Raw genomic sequence first — 20529 nt, forward strand, 5'->3', positions numbered from 1 at the left:
GTCAAACTCCAGCTGCAAACCTGCCTATCATCAAGGGGACCCGGCCCCTTCTCTGAAGCCGGGGACCCCAGCACCCCTCTCTTCTGGAGAACCCCGCCTCCAAATAGCACTAGGTTCCATTTCATTGCTCTGTCAATCAATTCCATTCCTCCACTGTCCCCTTTCCTGTGTCATTCATTCCTTACCAGAGTCTTTGATATTCCCTCTAACCCTCCCTCTCCATTTCCTCTCTGCTGAGGGTTCTGAAGAATAGGCGCCATCTTGGAGAACTCTGGTTTCCTGTCCACCTGGCCCTGCAGGCCTGGGGGCCTGGCCTCTGGGTATCATCCAGGAGTGATGCATGAGAACAGCCCACTCCTGAGGCTCGCTCGGACTTCCTTCTTTAACTGCTAACACATGGAGGATGTGCTGTGGCGGGCAGGGCCTGCTGCAGGCTGGCTGGGGTCCTGCTCCCCCACTCCCAGAGCTCCCTTAGCCTTTGGAAGCCCAGGGCTTCTCCTGGGGGAGGGGGGACGCAAGCGTTGTAGACAGAAAAGGTGCTCCACGAGTGACTCCTGCAGCCAAACCCTGTGCGGGACCTCACCTGATGGTCCCTGCAATCTCGGGGATTCTTGCTATGATTCTCCCATTTTACAGAAGAGGAAACTCAGGCCTAGGAGCTTTAACAACTCCAGCAGGCACCACCATTTCCTCCAAGCCAGACTAGGTGACTGCTGAGCACTGTGACTAGAGACCCCGGGGCAGCTGGGAGGCTGCGGGCTGGCACGCCCCCCTGTGGCAAGGGAGAGCAGGTGCACCCTGCATGTTGCAAGTGGGAGCTGTCCCTCACTGGACCTTTTGGCTGTATCCAGAACTACTTACCTTGGACTCTGCACCTATGCTGGGACATTCCATCTGAGGCTAGCACTGAAGGGCAGGAGATCTGACACTGGGCCGTGAGCACAAACTAGGAGACAGCCATTTAAAACAGCAGAAACCCACATGTGTGCCATTCCCACGGTGCTTCTGAGCACTTACTAGACAGTAAGTGGATGAGGGAGTCCCTTCCTATCCCCCCACCTCAACTACTCAGAGCTGCCCAGTTTACCCCCAAGTCCCATGAACTCCTTTAACAAAAGTGCCTGTTAGCTCTGCCTGCATTTGAGTTCAAGGCCACCCCCTGGGGAAGGGTAGAAGACAGTCACTGGGGCATTCCTTCCATGCTTGCTGTAGTGACAGATGGACAGAAAGACAGCACTGGGCCCCAACCACCAGGACCCCAGGCTCCTTCCAACTCAGTGAGACTCCAATTGGGCATTCAGTGGGGCTCTGGAATCATTCCATTTCCCAAGTTTGTCCTGAAAACCAATGTTTCAAAGGACTATTTCAAAGTCTGACACTCATCCAGGAAACTGAGTTCTAATCCCCGAAGAGTAGGAGGGGAGGCAAGGACCTATAGTGCCCCCTAGTGAGAGAAGGAATGGTGACCAGTGTGGATCCCTGGGTGGGGTGACAGGGTGGCAGGGTGACAGGGTGGTAGCCTGGGCAGCCCCTCCCCATCCTTGGAGCCCAGCCAAAGGAGACCAAAACCCTCCCCCCACATCCAGATATCCTTCCAACCTCCACATTCCCAGAAGAGGAAACTGCAGAGACCCCACAAGAGAGCAGATTGTTTTGGTCACAGAGGACATTTTCTAGTGGACTCAGTGATCCTGCCCTTGCTCTCACCCCAGCTGGAGAGAGACACTCTGAGAAGGATTTCAGGGCTGGCAACTGGGGAGCATTAGAGACACAAGGTGACACCAGTTGTAAGATGTACTCTGGGATACAGACTGGGATATGCAGTGGGGGGTTTGGGGGGGGGGCAGAATCCAGGAGACAGGAGCATCCATGGCAGGCTTCTCAGAGGAGGGGCTGATGTGCTCTCAGCAGGGCAAGAGCATCTGGTCTACAGGGGATACTGGGGGACTGGAGGGGAGCCTGAAGGAGATGCTTCTGTCCAGGCCCTGCCAAAGGAGCTCTAGTTCCAGGCACAATGATTTTATTTTTATTGTTTTTATCTAAGTCATCACCAGCTCCCACGACCCTATCAGTTTTGCTAGAATTCAGTATAGAGTTGCAAGATCGCTAAGGTAAAGCAATGACCAAGGTTTGCTACAATTGGTGTTACTTTTGTAGTGTTGGGACCAAACCTAGGGCCATATATATGTGCTAGGCAAGCAACTCTGCCACTGGGCCACCTCCCCAACACTAACGAAGTTTTTGGTTTTATTTTTTGCTGTTTTACATGTTTTTCTTTTTGTTTCATTTATTTTTCTTTTACTTATTTTTTCCATTTATTTATTTATTTTGTGCTGGTCTGGGACTTGAACTTACGGTCGGAGCACTGTCCCTGAGCTATTTTTACTCAAAGCTGGTGCCCTATCACTCGAGTCACACCTCTGCTTCCAGTTGTTTGGGTGGTTACTTGGAGGTAAGAGTCTCCCCCACTTTCCCACCTAGGCTGCCTTCAAACTATGCTCCTGGGAGCTCAGCCTCCAGGGTATCTAGGATTGTAGAGCGAGCCATTGGCATGTGGCCGATCATGTGTATGTTGACATTTTCCCAGGCCACTTGCTTCTAGCTTCTCTGTATTCAGAATCCCAGTAACACTTGCTCTAAGGTGCTCTTCTTGTCCACCAGAGCCTGTCCCCTCACCCTCTGTCCCCTCACTCTCTGACACCCTTGAGGGGGCTGTTCAGTGATTGTGGAGGGGGCTCCCTCTGGGAGGTGATACACACAACACAATGATGACAGTCATTATTCTCAAGAGCCAGTTTGCTCCTGCAACTTTAGCCTGGGGCTGAGGAAGCAGCCAGAGGGCATAGCTATTCTGCTGTTGAGCCCACCAGTGTGGCTCCTCTGGGGGAGATCAGCCCCCCCGACCTTCACCTCTCCTGGCCCCAGAATATACTTTGTGCATGTGACTCATTTCTGTCGGTAGCTGCAGCCCAGCGCCTTCCCTGTGGGGAAGCTCTGCCTGGCTGCCCGCAGGACGAGAACTGTGGCCATGTCAGCCCTTTGCTCTTCCGGGGCCCCACAGGCACCTGAGTTCCCCAAGTGGACTGTGCCCCTGTCACCCTGGGTCTTTGCACATGCTGTTCTCTCTGCTGGGAACACTGGGTCCCACTTTTCCCACATGATCTGCTGTCTTTCCTAAGGTCAGGGCCTTGGGCCATGGTGCTAGCCCATAGCCCAGTCTGAAGGAGGCTATTTTTGTGCTGGGTGCTTGGAAGTAGCAGGGCAGGCATGAGGAAAAGAACACAGCAGGAAGGAGTAATGGGGTCCCCCGCAGACGGAGCTGAGAACTGAACCCAAGTTGATCAGTCCCTGTCTCTGAGCCTAAGCCTTCCAGAATGACATGGCCTCTGAAAGGAGTCTTTACCCAGCCAAGCCCATGCCTGGCTGGGAATCAGGGAAGCCAATGAGGGGCTGGTGGGAGCTGGTGTGGCCAGCTGCCTAGACACTAAACCCTAGCATTAATGTCACCCATGAGGGCCAGGGTGGCTCCTCTCCCCGGGGAAGGAAGGCCTGGCTGTGTGTCCTAGAGCTGGCTTACTTGACTGCTAGCAAAGAGGGTTTTGGCGGTGGCAGCTTCAGCCTGGCTAAGCTGACCATTCAAATATTTTCACCAGCGAGGGCCTGACCCTGTGCAGGCCACGGGCTACTCGAAGGGTTAAAGCCAAGGCTTACAAGGGAGGACAAATGATCAGGAGACCAATCAAACAGCATGTACTAGGTCCCAGGGGCTGAGCAGGAGAGCCTGCAGTGGCCCACAGGGATGGACATCAGAGCTGGGTAAAAGTGTGAAGGAGGAATGTGCAGGGTCAAGGCCTGGGAAGGGAACCACTAGACAAGGAACTGCTTCTGTGAGGAGGGGGTTGGATGTTCCTCCAGATAACTAAAAGAAGTCAGGCAAGGTCCAGACTTTGAGTGTGGCCAGTTAGGACCATAGCCAGGCCTGGTTGGGCCCACCTTTGGAAAGCTCACATTTCCATCTGGAAATGGGCTTTGAGGAGAATTCAAGACAAATGCATGCAAATATTGCACTTGCCAGATGCCCTACCCCAAAGTTGATATGAAGGAGGCCTGAACCTGAAGAGAGGAAGAGGAGAGCCCCTATGTTGTCACAATTTGTCTCTCTTGAACTTGAAAGGGGATGGAGCCTGAGGGCCTTGGTACTGAGGGAGGCCCCAGGAAACCAGCACCCCTCTATCCACAGGGCCTACCGCCAGCTCCTGCCATCTGCTGTGATTTATAGAAGAAAGACTATGATAAATCAGCCAGTCGAGGCGAGTGCAGCCATTTTCCCTCATTTACCTGCCCTCTGACCCCTCCGCACAGTCCAGGCAGCGCTGGGCAAGTATATTAATCATGCACTTTAAAAATACTTAAAGGAGGACCCTGGCCTGGAGCAGAGCTTCCTTTAATGGACTCATTTTCAATAGAGGTTGAGTATGCTAATTAGAAGATAAAACAAACGGGCTGTTTGAAATGTAAATGAGCTGGTAAAAGAGCTTCTGGTCCCTTCCTTTCCCTGCTGCCTTTGCAAGAGGCTAAATCACACTTTTCCCAGCCATTGCCTCTAACCCAGAAAGATGGTGGCTAGTTCTAAGACTGAAAGATGCTATGTCTTGTTTTTACTCATCATCCTTCAGAAGGACCAAAGAGCCAAGAGAAAGTCTCCCCAACCCCAGTATTTGGAGAAACCCAACCTCAGGAAAGGTATTCTAACTCCAGTCCACCCAGCCCTCACCCCTCCACTGGCTCCTCTCTGCCCCTTGGTTCCTCTCTTTTGCTTCTCCTCCTACCCAAGCTCTAGACTGCCCAGCAAGGCTCTCAGTCTACCTTCTTGCATGATAGCATGTTAGCATCCAAGTTAATATTTTATATATATATATATATATATTCCCCCGAGAAAAGCCATTTTCTTTCCTGCTAAGCTTCATGTGTGAATGCAACATTAGCATTTTTTTATTCAATGAACTGGAGTTAGGTTGACTCTTTTTTTTTTCCAGTCCTGGGGCTTGAACTCAGGACTTGGGCACTGTTCCTAAGCTTCTTTTGTTCAGGGCTAGCACTCTACCACTTGAGTCACTGTGCTACTTCTGGCCTTTTCTGTTTATATGGTACTGAGGATCAAACCCTAGGCACTCTACTTCTAAGCCACCTTCCCACCCCTTTGGGTTGACTGTTAAGAGCCTGAGCATCCTCTACTCAGCCCCAGCCACAACAGCACCAGGGCAGGGTACTGAAAAGAACTAAGACAAGAGAGTAGAAGAGAGCATCCTTTTGAGAGGCTCCCTCATTCATGACACACATGGCCCCTTGGGAAGATAATAGGACCCAGCTCACCTTATGATCCAGGCAAATACAATCACAACAATCACAGTGTCTACTGTGACAGGACACGTCTCCCGTACCCTCAGGCAGATCAAAGACAGCCTGGAAACTTCTGTGCATATATACACAGGTGTATACAGAGCCCCCACCCCCACCCCCTGATCCCCAGCATTCCTCCGTGCCTCCCTCCACTGTTACATCCCAAATGCCACCTGGCCAACCTCCCACCTTCCAGGACACAGCCAGAATATTAGGGCATGAACTATTTAAATATTGTTTTCAATTTGGAATCCCACTTTGTCCAAACTGTGGCTGTGGAGGCTGCAGAGGCAGAGGAGGTCTTGGTTTCTGTGGTGGCAGCGGGTGTGGTAGTGGCAGAGGAAGGACCTTTACTGCCCCTCGAGGATTTCATGGTGGATTCAGAGAAGGCTGTGGAGGCCAAGCATTTGCAGATTTTGAATATAGGAAAGACAACAAAGTTGCTGCATAGTCTACAAAGAAATCTTCGAAAATGGGTGAATTTCTAGCTCTTCATGGTCCTGAAAATTGATCTCTGTCTTTGTGACGAATGAAGAAGTGAATTTGCTGTAAATTTGTCACTAGCACTGGGTTTTGTTTATTTTCTGCTTAATTTCAAAGATAAAATTCAGTTCCTTTTTTGGGGGGGTGGGGATGAGGGGCTCATCTTTTTTAAAAATGAGCGTTAAATATATTTGGAACAGCAAAACGTTAAGTAACTTTTTATATATAGTTAAACTAAAGCTGTACTTCAGTGGGACTTACAAGTTTTTGTTTTTGTCTTCCATCACTGAAAGGATTTCTCTTATCACTGAGTTGTATTTGGCAATTATTGCAAGTTGCTCATAGACAAGGCCATGATACTGTGTTTGGAGCCACAGAAGGTTGTGTGCCTGCATGCTTGTGTGCATGTGTGTGTGTATGTGTGTGCATCTTTCTAGATCCTACAATGACGTAGCTTATTTCATTGATTAATTAGGGTGCTGGGTGGTAGAGACTTTTGTCAGTCAACTATGTATACACAGTAAATACTGTTTCTTAGGCAAAGGTAACTTTTTTATATATATAGTTGTAAAATTCCATTATATTCCATTGCCAAAGAAACATTAAGAACTTTGTATAGCTGTATAAAAAGCAACTAATTTTTTAAAGAATAAACATTTTAAAGTAAAAAAGAAATATTGTCTTCAGCTAACCCCACCCCACCTTAATCTGAATTCTCGCTCCAACTTGATTCACTCACCTGGCAAATTCACTCTCCTTCCATGCCATGGAAAGCCATGACTTTCGTTTGGTGGTCTGGGAAGCAGATGCTGAGTGGAACTGGAGGTGGAAAAAAAGGGAGGGAGCAAGGGAGAGGGAAACATTTAGGTGGGTCTAGAATTTGGTCTTCCCTGCAGGACCTGAGCCTGAAAGCAGGGGGCACTGGACCCAAGTGTGCAGACTGGGGCTGAGATTATCACACCAAACAGTGGGACTTGAGCTGACAAGCTGGAAAAGCAAACCGCTGCAGGCTGGCAGCTCATCACCAGCCGGGTAGTAGTGTTTTTTCAAGGTGTGTTTGAGCAACTCTGCTTGTGTCCTTGCTTGGGTTCACTAACAGTGAAAGCTTTCAGCAAGGACTTGTGCAGGGAGCAGGGAAGCCAATACTGAGATGCAGTTTGTACCCATGCTAACAGATCTCCTAAGGAACATCTCAACCTTCACCGCAGAACCACAAGCTTAGGGACCGAGCTGTCCCCACCTCACCAGTCCAGTGATTTCCATAGTGTTCACTTTCCCTGAATTTCTGCGGTCCATGGGTGTAGGTACTGGACAGTTTCACTCAACTGTCCATATGTATTGTGTGAAGTTAGCCAAAGCCATGTGAAACTGGTAGTTACAGCCGACGGGGACAGGTGATCACAGGTTGACAAGAGTCTGCTGGCCAGGTCTCAACTAAAGTTGTGTTTATATAAACATGCAAAAGGAGAAGTCACATACATACCAGTCTACATTTACCAACAGGAAGTTCTAGGAGAGACCAAGAAAGATGTCATGTAAACATGACCTTGGGATCTATCAGCTCACGGGTACACTAAGAGAAATGGACTATGAACTTACCTAAGGATAGAAGACAAGTAGAGTTCAGAGGCATGTTTGCCCCTGCCTGTAATCCCAGCTACTCAGGAGGCAGAAATAGGAGGATCACAGTCTTACACCTGGTTACACCAGCACAACGGATGCTAGTTGTTTGTGCCTATAATCCTAGCTAATCTGGAGGTTGGGATTTGAAGGTGATGGTTTAAAACCAGCCCTGGGAGGAAAGTCTATGAGACTCTTAGCTCCAATAACAACCAGGAAAATAAAAGCCAGAAGTGAGTGGAGTTGTGGCTCAAGTAGAGAGTACTAGCCTTGAGTAAAAGTAGCTCAGGAATACACCCAGTCCCCAAATTCAAGATCCACAACCAGAAAAAAACATTTCTTTTAATTTAAAGTTAGGATAAGATCTTATCAGAAAACAAAAGGATTGGTGGTAAAACTCAAGATGCAGAGCACATGTGAGGCTCTGAGTTCAATCCCCGGCACCCTGAAACATGCACAACTTGTGGTATTAGGACTGAGCATGAAAGACTTCTCAAGGTTGAAAGAGAAGCAAGAGCATAGACAGAGGCTGTGGCCATGTGTGCTGATCTATTGGTGGTGGCTGATTGATTTCCTCGGGTTGATCTTTTCTGGGTAGTATCAGCAACATCCTTAGCCTGAGAGCTTAGAAGAGAGGCTGCTGGGTCTGAAAAGAGCATGGTTAGAAGTGTCCCACAGTGTGAAAAGTGTGCTTAGGCTTTCTCCTGTAGTCAGGCTGAGTATATATCTTGCCCTCACTGGGCTGCCTGAGACACACAGGTGTCTTTGGAACAGCCCAGGATGAAAGTTCATTCAGGCCAGGCTTTCATGTGATCCTCAAGCCATTGGCTCTCAAGTACCTCTTTCCATCCCCGGTGTCTAGCTCCCTGAAATCCATAATAAAAAATAAGCATCCGTATCAGATGTCTCTTCGGATGTTTATATACAGGCTGGGTTTGGGACGAGGGTGTAGGCAGGCTCATCCATTCAGATAGAACCTGGTGACATGGAGTCCTGATGGTCTTCTAGCTTAGGTAAGATTATCTTCTAACCTTAGGCAAGTCACAGCTCACTTCCTTGTGCCTCAGTTTCCTTGCCTGTAAAATGTACGTGTGGCACTAGATGAGCGTGTCTGGATCATTCCTTAAGCATCAGGACCAATATGTCCATGTTGTGACAACCAGGATCTGTTCTGTCACCTCAGGGACTTCTAGAACAAACAGAACCCTTGAGCCATGGGAGACTGTGGCTCAGTCATGCTTGTGGGGCTGTGTAAGAAAGAAGCACTGATAACATAGGTGGTGGTGTCCTTTGATTCCACAGTCCCAAGCTTTTTCACCCCCAGAAGGCAGCAAACCCCAGCTAATGACTCATCTCTTCCCTTTTCTCCCTCCTCTGGTCCACATGTTCACACCCCTCCCTGTCCCTCTGATGAATGTTCAGTCCCCTGGAAGCAGAAGTGTGGGGGGGGGGGATTTTCAGGGCACTGCAGGGAGCTGTGTAGGGCCTTGTTCTGCCTGACACCTTTATTAATCGCTCAGCCAGGAAGATAAACAGCTTGTTAATTAAATTTGCAGCTGTTGCTAAATTGGGAGGTGCTCTGATTGTTCAGCCCCAGGAAGATAGAATGGTCCCATATTGGGCCTTGAAGAGGTCAGCTTGGGCAGGAGCCAGGCCTAGGGGGACGGGATCTAGCTGCTAGAGTTGCAGTAACATTACCAATTGCCAGCATTTGTTGTTGAGCCCTTACTGTATACCAGGCATCAGGCACTGCTGTACCAGACACGAGTCCCTGAATCGCAGCTCTGGGTCTCAGTTTCTCTCAGGCTGGGAAGCTGGAGTGAGTGTTTTCCACTCTCCAGGGTCTGGTTTACACACTAGATAGGATGGGGTTTCATCCATGGTCCTCAATATCATGGCTCTTGCCAGGTGGATGAAGGACCCCCATTTCCAGCTCACAGGCTACCAGCATCAGGGCTCCTGACATCCAGTGCCTGCAGGGGAGTGGTCAGTCAGGAGGTCTGGGGACTGACTAGGAGATCTGGAGGTCTAGTGTTCTGGGGAGGCATAAAGCCTGGGTTGAGGGCAGCCATATGCCATCCACAGGTCTTATGGTTTGTGAGCCTAGGAGACTGGGGTGAGGTGGGGCGGACATCTTGGAGGATCTGGTGGTTCGAAGGCATCTTAGAATCCAGAGTGGTGTGAAGATGGAGGTGAGAGGGCAGTGGATAGTGTGGGAGTCTAGAGGTCTGGGACACTGGAGATGTCAGCTCCAGGGGCCTAAATGAAGGTGAGGGGGCTTGGAGGTTTAATGTTTGGGGCTTTCTGGGATCAGCCTTAAGGGTTTGGAAGTGTGAGATGGCTTCAGGATTTGGGAATCACACATTTGGAGGGTCAGAGGATGGGTTGGGGTTTAAGGAAGCAAGGATTGGGGGACCTGTGATATAGGGAGTTTCAAGGGGGTCCAGTGCCTCAGGAGTTTGGGGTTCTGGGAGAATGTGAAGTGGAAAGGGCATCTGTAAAGAGGTCAGAAGCAGAGTGGATGACTAGCGCCACCTAGTGTGAGTTCCTCCCACTACAGTTAGAGAGGCTGTCTTCTTGTGTCCTGGAGTGGTGGTGGCTGCGCGATGGCTGGGAGGTGGAGGAGAGTTTCTGGGAGGTCAGGTCTGGGCTGTCAGCAAAGCCAGGGCCCAGGGGATGGTGGCATGTGAGCTCCCACACATGAGCTCAACATGGGGAAACACCCATGAAGAGATGACTTCCTTGACAACTGCTTATGTTAGCTGCATGTTAAATATCACATTTTGGATATTCTTGTTCAGTATAAAATAAATTGTTTTTACCATTTTCTTCTTTCTTTTTTTTGCCACTCCTGGGGCTTGAACTCAGGACTTGGGCACTGTCCTTTGGCATTCTCAAGGCTAGAACTCTACTTTTTGAGCAGCACTTGCAGCCTTTTCTGTGGTACCGAGGAATCGAACCCAGGACTTCGTGCATGCTAGGCAAGCACTCTTATCACTAGACTATGCTTCTGGCCTCCATTTTCATTTTCACATTTAAAATATGGCTGTCATAAAACTGGACAGAACACCTGTGTCTCACACCTTATTTACCTAGGCACTGGGTTAGAACAAATCAAGTTTGAGGTCTCCATAAGTCAGTAGACACAAATGGCTCCATGGGCTTGGAGTGAAAGGGGAGGCCTACCCGGCTAACCTGCTGGTAGGAGGAAATTAGCCCAGATGGCAGGATTCGCCAAGGAATAAGAGGTGGAGCATGGAACATAGATTTGGGGGGACCAGATGCACTATGCTTTTGAAGAAATCAACCCCTAATTGATGACCAATAATACCTAGTACCCCATCTCGTCTTTCCCTCTCCCTTTGCCTGGGCCATACCTGAGGACAGGCAGAGATCTGGTTAAACAAAGCCATTCCAGGGCAAGGTGCTAGACTTGGGAAGGGGGCATTCTTAGGAGACAGGTGACACTTGAACACTCTGACAGGTTGGGTGCAGACAACAGGAGGCTGAGCTTGCACTCAGGGCAAAAGACACTGGTGAGCTTGGGCTGCAACTGTGGGTCTGTAGGGTGATAGGATCCTCTTTCTTGTGCTTGGAGCCCTAATGCTGACTGCTTTATGATCCAGTGCTGGAACCACAATGGAAACTGTCCTGGCTCCCTGGAAGAGGTGTACCTGATACCTGGAAAGGGATCGCTCATGCTTCTGCAGAGGTAATGGCCCCTCCCATGTACCCACTCTCAGGTGTTTGCATACTAGCATGGTTCAGAGTCTGGAATGAGTCACATGAGAGATACTTGTTTCCCCTGTGACTCTCTGAGCATCCCCCTCCACCCCAGGAGGTGCCTGGGCCTCTGCCTTCCAATACCAGGAGGAAGGCAGACCTCAGGCCTGCCTCTCTGAGCCAGCTGAGAAGCAGAACCTTTCTGCATGACCAGTCCAGTGTGATATAGAGATTGTCGCAGTCTGTTCAGCTGCTGTAACAAAACACACACCACACACCATCGATGGGCTGACATGCACAGTGGGTATTTGCTCCTTTACCTCTTACAGTTTTAGAGACTGGATCTCCAAGGTCAGGGTGCCAATAGATTTGGCATCCAGTAATGCCTATTTTATAGTCTGTAGGTGATGTGTGCTTGCTTGCTTGTTTCCTCTCTTTTTTTCTTCCTTTCTTTTTCTTTTTGATGCCAGTCTTAGGGATTGAATTCAGGCCCTAGGAGCTGTCCCTGAGCTTTTTTGCTCAAGGCTAGTGCTCCACCATTTGAACTACAGCTACACTTCCAAATCTTTCATGGTTACTTGGAGATGAGAGTCTCACAAATATTCCTGCCAGGGCTGGCTTCAAACTAGAATTCTTAAATCTCAGCCTCTTGAGTAGGATCTGGTGACTCATACCACCAAATCCTAGCAGATGGTAGTTTCTTGCCAGAAGGACCGATATGGAAGCTGTCTGAGGTCCTTTTCTTTTTCTTTCTATCTTCCCCCCCTCTCCTCCTCCCTCCCTCCCTACTTCCCTTTCTCCCTCCCTTCCTCCATCTCTCCCTCCTCCTCTTCCTTCCTTACTTTGATTTTATTTTTGGTATCAGGGTTTGAACACAAGTCCTTAAACGTGTTTGGCTCACTTGCTTGACTGGCACTCTACCACTTAAGCCATACCTCCTGGCATACTTTTTGCTAGTTCATTTGGAGATAAGAGTTTCACTGACTTGATTTCAGCCTCCTAAGTAGCTTGTGGTACTGCTAGCCCCTGGGGTTCTATCTTCTGTATAAGGGTTCCCCTCTGTGACCTAAGCACTCCTATAGGCCCCACCTTCTGACCCCATCACATTCTGGGTTAGGTCTCTGCATAGGAATCTTCATAGACACAACAACTAGGGTACAAAACAGGTGTGTGAGGAGAGAGGAGTGGCATTTGGGGACTCAAGCAGAGTCCCCTTGCAGAAGAGGCGATACCAAAGTGAGACCTTGAAGTACCAAAACAAAGGTTGCATGAAACAGGAAAGCATGTGCAGGTAGAAGGAACCGAGAGTAAAGACTAAGAGGTTTCATCAAAGAACAGCACTGGGAGGTAGACAGTTCTAGGAAGTGGGCATAAGAGAATGGAGAAGCTGGGACCAGGTTGGAGGAGAGGATCCTGGGGCAGAGCTTGCTTGATGGAAGTTCTTGTGATTGCTGGATGAGAAGTGACTGAGAAGAGAGGCCAGAGCAGCAAGCAGCTGCAGGCAGCTACATTTGTCTGAAAGGACTACTGACCACTGAATCATCTGTGTGTGTGCGTGTGTGTGTGTGTGTGCATACACACACCAGTCCTGCTCCATGACCTTAAGGCCTGGGCTCTGATTCTGAGCTTCTTTGCTCAAGGAAGGCTCTCTACCACTTGAGTACAGCTACTTCCTGCTTTTTGGTGAGTCTCACAGACTTTCCCGTCGTGGCTGGCTTCCAAATGCAATTCTAAGATCCCAGCCTCCCACTTAGCTAGGATTATAGGCAGAGAGCCACCGGTGCCTGGCTGAAGGCATCCTTCTAAAGTGATGTCAACAATGATTGAACACTTGGCAGTGCCCAGCGCATTTGCTCACTTTTCCCGCAACACAACCCTGCACAGCAGGCTTGGGGCCCAGATTCCTCAGAACATAGATTGTAGAAAACGGCACACTCGAGTCCCTCTGCTCTACTGAGCTGCCATCTCCCCTACAGAGCCCCCTGGCTCAGGCTGGTGTTCATAGGTGTGTTCAGAAGAACCCTGCCCTGTGAATGGCAAAGCCCCCCTTTCCACTCATCGCCCCCCCCGCCCCGATCTTCAGGGAAGGCCATAATTTACAGAAAGGAATGGGGCGCAGCTGACTCTGTGTCAAGCCAAGAACTGGCGGATGATTAAATTTCTATAGGTGGAAAGTGTAAAATGCAAGTTAATTTCCTCCAGGAAGGAAATCCTTGACACTTCAACGAATGATGAGTGGGGCTCCAAATCACGGGGAGGGAGGCGCGTGTGAGCTATGACCCACAGTGGCTGTCAAGGTGGCAAGCCATCAACCTGCCTCAGCACTCAGGGGTGACCCGGAAGAGACTTCTTAGAACTGACCCCACGTGCAAGCAGGAAGTAGCCCATGTGTGCAGGTGGCTCAGCAAAGCAATGGATATGGACACTCGCAGGAAATCCTTTTTAACAAATTTCTCAAATTGCATGAGTGAAACTGTTCAAAACATGTCCCCCACTCCACCTCCTCCGGACAACATGTTTTTGTTTTTTGGTGCTGGTAATAGGATTTGAACCCAAGGCCTGAGTGCTGTCCTTTAGCTTGATCACTCAAGTCTAGTGCTCTACCACTAGAGTCATAGCTCCACTTCCAGCCTTCTGGAGGTTAATGGGAGGTTAAGAGTAAGAGTCTCACAAATTTTCCTACCCAGGCTGGCTTTGAACCTTGACCCTCAGGTCTCAGTCTTCTGAATAGCTAGAAGTGATGCTGTGGCTCAAGTGGTAGAGCACAAGCCTTGACCAATAAAAGCTCAGGGACAGTGCCTAGGACCTGAGTTCAAGCCCCAGGGCCATACAAACAAACAAAACACCATGCCAGGTGGCCACGGTGACCAGGTGGCCAGGTACAGTGGCATCTCCCACAGCCGAGAAAATCATTTCCAGTGAAACAGATGGCTGCTATCATCAGGGACAGGAAACACACTGCACCCTCAGGGTATAGCTGCAGGGGCCAGGAAGGCAGACTCTTAGTCAGACAGACAGACACAGACCAGGACCTGACAAGCTCCCTTCCTGAGCTTGGACAGGGCAGTAGCCATGCCATCTGCAGGTGATTGCTGAACTCCTGCCCCCACCAGCAGCCCCACCAAGGGGTCCCTAGGATCAATCAGACCTCCACTCCACCAGATGTCTTCTACCCATCCTATGACTCCGTCTCCAGGGGTGCGTGGGCCAGAGGCTGTGACATCAATCCAGGCTGTGACAGGTTCATCTAGGGTTTCCAGAGGCCAAAGTCCAAGCAGGCCAGGCTGGGCAACCCACCTGGCCCATTCAATACAGCAGGAGTGTGGTCTCTCCTGGGAAGAAGGATCCTAGGCTTGCTAAGGAGACAGACAGAGGCTGGCGAGGACCTGCCTGGTGGTGTGATAAAGTGTGAGGCAGGAAGAGAAGCTGGTAGGGGCACAGGTCTCATCTGAAGCTCTGTCTGGAAGCAGTAGCCTCGCTGGGGCCCTTACTCTGTGTCCGCCCATTCACTTAAGAGAAAGGTGAGTGTTTCAGGGCCAGCCAGGAGATGGGGAGGCCAAGCAGGGGTCATTGCTCAGAAGCAGCTCATGAACAGCAAAAGGAAAGGTTGGTGCAAATCAGTGGCGAGCCTGCTCAAACCAGTGGAGGAACAGCAGCATCTTTCACTCCAGGAGCTACAGACCAGGCAGGGGGCCACGCATCTGGCCCACAACATTAACTCACAGTTGTTCTGCTGCTCAGAACTCTGCAAAGAGGAAACTGAGGCAGAGAAGAGGGAAGAGAAAGAAGGAGAATGGGAAGATGGAGGAAGGGGAGTCCGGCTAGGGGATGGAGAGATGCCTCCTAATAGCCAATAAAGGAAAATCAAGGCACGGGTCCTGCGTGGATTCTCCATGGCTGCCTCCAGATCTAGAAAGGTGAGCTCCGTGGAAGAGGAGCGGGGATGTGGGAGAGGCGGTCGTGTGCTACCTTCATCCTGTTCCCACTCCACTCATCCAAGTGGAGGAGGACAGCAGATCACGGGGCCGCAGCCGTGCCCCCTGCCCACTCCTCATGGGCTCCCAACCCCTTCTACACTGGCACCAGCAGCGTGCAGGGCATACAAACTCTCCGTGACACGGCATTTCTATCCAGTATTTCAGAACAATAACCGCAAGGTTTTGTTTCTTTTTGGACCAAGAAATGTTTGTTACACATAAAGAAGAAACCCATTCCCAGGATCCTGAAAGACAGAGTAAAAGAGAAATCAAAATGCAGGTTTGGTAGTACATGTCCATAGTCTCAGCGATTTGGAAAGCTGAAGCAGAAAAGTTGCTTGAGCCCAGAAGTTCAAGACTAACCTGGGCAATACAGTCAAACCTTGTGTTTAAATAACAAACTCCCAACTAACTAACCATACAAATAAATAACCATTGTGGCTTCATAGGATTAACTAAAAGGAACATAAAATTGATACAAATTTGATGACCAGAGCAGAGGTATAATCTAGAATAAAGAACAACAATACAGAAAAGCTCAGCAAAGAAAAACAAGACAAAAATAAAATTATAAAAGAAAGAAAATGATTCTGGGCTGTGTGGAAATGACTCCAGTGAGAGGAATGGTGGCAGTGTTTGCAGTCCAAGTTACAACAAAAACCACAACAACAAACCCTGGTTTTCACAGCCAGGCCCGAGCAGCTTTCTGGTTGTCCCTAGGGGCATCTGATGGTGACTAGAATCCTAGAATTGTCTTCATTGAAATCCCTTGATGCCACCACGGTACAGCATGGCCCTCTCAGTCAGCTTTCTAGTCAGGTTGTGCGGTTCCTAAACACTCCCAAACTGACCTATTGCAGTAGTTGGGAAGAGCTGGAAGGCACTAAGCATCTGTGAACAGGAGGAGGTTGCAAGCTTTGCCAGAAACTCTAGAGGCCTGTGGAAGAAGCTAGCCAGGTCGGGGTAGGGCGGGCGGGGGGGGGGGGTGGGAAGGAGAGGACAAATTTCATAAACAGGACTATGAGGACAGCAAGGACCAAAAGAGCCCTCAGGATACAGGAGTAGATAGAGAGGACCACAAGAAAACTGGACAAAACTAGAGTTCTAGACGATATATGTCCTCTCTGGAAGGAGAGGCAACAAAGAAACTCGTCTGAGCTGGATGTTGGGGGCTAACAGCTGTAATACTAGTTACTTAGGAAGCTGAGATCTGAGGATCAAAATTCCAAGCCAACCTGGGCAGGAAAGTCCCTGAGACTCTCATCTCCAATTTAAATCATAGAAAACTGGAAATTGAGCTGTGTGTGGCTCAAGTGGTAGAGCCCAAGCCTTGATCAATGAAATGTCCAAGCCCCAAGTTCATGCCCTGACTATAGTACACATCCAAAAAAAACTAGAAGGGAAAGAAAGAAAGAAAGAAAGAAAGAAAGAAAGAAAGAAAGAAAGAAAGAAGAAAGGAAGGAAGGAAGGAAGGAAGGAAGGAAGGAGAAAGAAAGAAAGAAGAAAGAAAGAAAGAAAGAAAGAAAGAAAGAAAGAAAGAAGAAAGAAGAGAAAGGAAGGAAGGAAGGAAGGAAGGAGAAAGAAAGAAAGAAAGAAAGAAAAAGAAAAGAAAGAAAGAAAGAAAGAAAGAAAGAAAGAAAGAAAGAAAGAGGAGGAGGAGGAGGAGGAAGGAAGGAAGGAAGGAAGGAAGGAAGGAGAAAGAAAGAAAGAAAGAAAGAAAGAAAGAAAGAAAGAGGAGGAGGATGAGGAGGAGGAAGGAAGAAGGAAGGAAGGAAGGAAGAAAGGAAGGAAGGAAGGAAAAAGAAAGAAAGAAAGAAAGAAAGAAGGAAGGAAGGAAGGAAAGGAAGAAAGAAAGAAAGAAAGAAAGAAAGAAAGAAAGAAAGAAAGAAAAAGAAAGGAGAAGGATTGAAACATAAGATTACATCCATGTACAATGGTATTAGTGAACTTGAAAAGGGGAAATGGAGTTAGAGGCATTGCCTATCATGCAGGCCAGAGATATATGGAGATAGGAAATGGGGTAAAATTCCTTGAGGTTCACCTCTTGGTGAGGAGCCATGAACTGGGGCAATAAGGCAGTAGGTATGGACAGACAACAACTCTGGACAGACAGTAAGTAAGAGGAGGCAAAGAGTGCTTCTCTGTCCCTACAATGCTTTCTCTTGCCTAGCCTTGAATCCCCTTTGAGAGGGAATAAGGGACAATTTGGGGGCAGGTAAAACTTCTCTGCGACTTGACTCCTACTCTTCCCGCATCACTTCCCATTCAGGAATTTACACAAGCCTTTGGGGAAGAGATTCTAGTCTGTTCTCCATAGACAAATATACCTGGACAGTGACCAAGTCACTAACGCTGTGTTTCATTCCGACATCCTAAGATGATAAACATGGTACAGCTGGGCATTGGAGTGACTATTTGGGGGGTGACTCAGAGCTCCCCCATTCTGCTTTTGTGAAGCACTGATGCAGAGCCTGAAAATCCCACCATCAGAAGATCATTTCTTTGGATATTTTTTTCCCAAATGGCCTGGGTCAAGGTAGTCATATCAGCACCAGACGAAATTCCTTCACACGAGTTAACAATGACCTTTCAACAAACCCATAGCATCTGAGATGGATTTGATGATGGAAGGAAGAGGGGAAATTTGGGGTGTTAGTCCCAACTGCAGAAGGGGAATTGTGTTGTAACCCTAGTCCCGGGTGTGGGAGAAGCAAGACTAGAAGATAAATGTTCCACTGCCTGTAGCCTTGACAGAGAATATCTGCCTTCCTCTTCACTCTGAGCGACCCTAAACCTGACTGGCCAGCAGGTGGCAGTAATAAATGAACCTCACCTTGGGATATTCCCCCGACCTCCAGCCTTCCACCCCTGCCAGTTCTGAGTTTGACTGGCTTACTTTAAGAGGACCCTATTATGTTCACCTAGGAGAAGAAGATTCTAGACACGGATGGCAGCCAGATATGGAATCCATGAGCAAGCTTTATGAATCAGACCATTGGTGGGGACAGAAGCCAAGTGCAGGACTGGGACATGGGAGGGGGCTGTGAAGGTGATAAATCCATGCTGGTGGGCTTGCTGTGTGACCCTCTTCCCAGTGGAGGTGGGAAGTAGAGTGGGATGGGTGATGCAGGGATCGACAGCTTCCTGTGTGGAGGTTGGGGACAGGGGAGGCAGGGGCAGAGCCCATCCCCATCTGGCCCGAGGCTGGATGACAGATGCCTTGCACCCTCTCCACCTCTACCTGTCCTTTGATTATGAACTCTCATTTTGTTTTTTTTTGTTTTGTTTTGGTTTTTTTTTGCCAGTCCTGGGCTTGAGCTCAGGGCCTGAGCACTGTCCTTGGACTTTCTCAAGGCTAGAGCTCTACCACTTGAGCCTCAGCACCATTTCTGGCTTTTTTCTATGTATGTGGTACCGAGGAATCGAACCCGGGTCTTTGTGCATGCTAGGCAAGCACTTTAACCACTAGGCCAAACTCCTGGCCCTGATTATGAACTCTCCCAGGGGACAATTTTTTTTTTTTTATCACCACAGCTTTTCATAAAAGAGCTCAAAGTTCACTCACTTCCCCGCCCCTCACACCCGGGGCAATACTTCTGTCCTCCAATGTGGAAGGGCCTTGTTAATGCTTTTTCTCTGGAGGGCACCAGCCTAGCTCTGCATCTAAACTCAAATGCTGCCATCGGAGTCCTGGAGTTAGGACACTGGGCCATCTGATTTGCTCCATTTCCCCTAACAAGCAGCGTGGTGGGGGGTGGGGGGGGGGACAAGGCCTCTTCTGTGGCTCTCTGGGTAGATTCCCACCCCTGATTGCAGTGTTGTAGAACTGTGATGGGGTACACAGGTGCCTGGATTCTCTATCTCTGAGGTCCCCAGTCTCCCTGACTCAAGCTTCCTGCCTCTGAGGGACCCTGGGCACTGGAGGACATTCTCAATTTCAGCAGAAGGCTAGGACATGGGCTCTGGCAAGCTTCCAAAGGGATTCCTGCCTAGCTAGCTATCTGGGCTTCATCCAGTGGTGAGCCTAGCAGCTATGCTGTGAGAAGGACAGCAGGCCAGCTGCCAGGCTAGCCACCAGGGCTTCGTCCAGGGCCCAGGTGCTGACCTGAGGTGGGGAAAGTAGGCCAGCTGCCAGGCTAAACACCTGGGCTTTACCCAATGGCTAGGTGCTGGCCTGAGGGAGGGACTACAGGCCAGCTGCTGGACTAGTCACCTAAGCCTCGCCCAGTGGCTGGCCAAGGGGCTGACCTAAGGAAACAGGAATGTCAGGCCAGCGGCCAGGCTGGCCCCTTGGGCCCCACCCAGTGGCTAGCCTGGGCACTGGCCTGAAGGGGGAAGGATGGCAGGCCAGCTGCCAGGTTAGCCATGTGGGCTTTACCCAGGGCCTGGTGCTGGCCTGAGGAGGGACATCCCTGGTCTTTGGACAGTGACATGGCTAGGCACTGGACTGAGGGGTAGAAGCCAGGCCAGCTGGCTAGTCTAGGTGCTGGCCTGAAAGGGGGGTCAGCAGGCCAGTGGCCATGCTAGCCATCTGGACTTCACCCAGTGGCTAGGCTAGGCACTGGCCGGAGGAGAGGGCAGCAGGATTTTGGCCTGGCTAGCTATCTGGGCTCTGCCCGGTGGCTAGGCACTGACCTGAGGAGTGGGCACAGGCTTGTATCCTGGTTAGCCATCTGGGCTCCGCCCAATGGCTAGCCTAAGCCCAAGTTGGGGGAGGGGGCCACAGGCCAGTCACCTGGCTAGCCATCTGGGCTCTGCCCAGTGGCTAAGTGCTAGCCTGAGGAGAGGGTGGCAGGCCTGTGCCTAGCCATCTGGGTGAAGTCCAGATGACAGAAAGAGGGGGAGGGGAAGGGGAGGGAGGGAGGGGGGAAGAGAGAGAGAGAGAGAGAGAGAGAGAGAGAGAGAGAGAGAGAGAGAGAGAGAGAGAGAGAGAGAGAGAGAGAGAGAGAGAGAGAGAGAGAATTTTCTTGGCAAGTCCTGGGCTTGAACTCAGGGCCTGGGCACTGTCCTTGGGCTTTCTCAAGGCTAGTGCTCTACTACCTGAGTTTGTTAGGGGCTTGGCACCCTCGGGTCCCTGTCCTACGAGGGCCAGTGACTGTAGATAAGAGGAATTGGGAGCCACAGGAGCTGGGCGACTGAGGGGAATGGAGACCCATTAGCCCTCAGCCAGCTTCTTGTGCCCCGGGGACCATCAGGTACTTTGGCATACATAGCAGCCTTTCAGTGTTTGGGTTCAGAAGCTATATCCCAGGACAAGTGATTCCACTTGTGTGGCACAGGCACACAAGTGCCTTACTGGTCACCTTACTGGTCACAGCTCTCCATC

General features: G+C 49.8%; 1 long non-coding RNA gene across 1 annotated transcript in view; it reads right to left on the reverse strand.

Moving 5' to 3' along the window:
• Nucleotides 1-5609: 5609 nt before the first annotated feature.
• Nucleotides 5610-20529, reverse strand: part of LOC150056522 (uncharacterized) — a 30458-nt gene continuing 15538 nt past the window's right edge. The window contains exons 2-3 of the long non-coding RNA XR_016537232.1: nucleotides 6623-6702; nucleotides 5610-5790 (exon numbers count right to left, since the gene is read on the reverse strand). This is a non-coding gene — a long non-coding RNA (uncharacterized LOC150056522). The remainder of the gene's footprint in view (nucleotides 5791-6622; nucleotides 6703-20529) is intronic.

This window comes from Megascapheus bottae, chromosome 12 (genome assembly GCF_031878675.1).
Source record: "Megascapheus bottae isolate mThoBot1 chromosome 12, mThoBot2.hap1, whole genome shotgun sequence".
Taxonomy (NCBI): domain Eukaryota; kingdom Metazoa; phylum Chordata; class Mammalia; order Rodentia; family Geomyidae; genus Megascapheus; species Megascapheus bottae.